A 296-nucleotide genomic window follows, 5' to 3' on the forward strand; every position below is an offset into this window, starting at 1 on the left:
CGCCTCGTGCCAGCTCTCGCTCCTCGCAAGCCTCTGCTCCTCGTCCTACCAGCAGTGAGGGAAGCCACCCGTACTTGCTAGTCTCTCTCAGGCACCAGGGGTCATCCTCTCGAGCACATCTAGTCCTTGTATGCATCAAGCGCTGTGAGAGTCGTTTGACTGACTTTCTTGACGATCAAGGCTGAGCCTAGCCTTGAGTGCTGTCCCTTAGCTGGGGTAGGTCCAGTCTGAGGTGAGCTCGCTTTTACTAGGGCTCTGATAGGTATGAGAGCGATTTCTATGGCTGCAGCTTGTTG

This window comes from Guillardia theta (genome assembly GCF_000315625.1).
Source record: "Guillardia theta CCMP2712 unplaced genomic scaffold GUITHscaffold_369, whole genome shotgun sequence".
Taxonomy (NCBI): Eukaryota; class Cryptophyceae; order Pyrenomonadales; family Geminigeraceae; genus Guillardia; species Guillardia theta.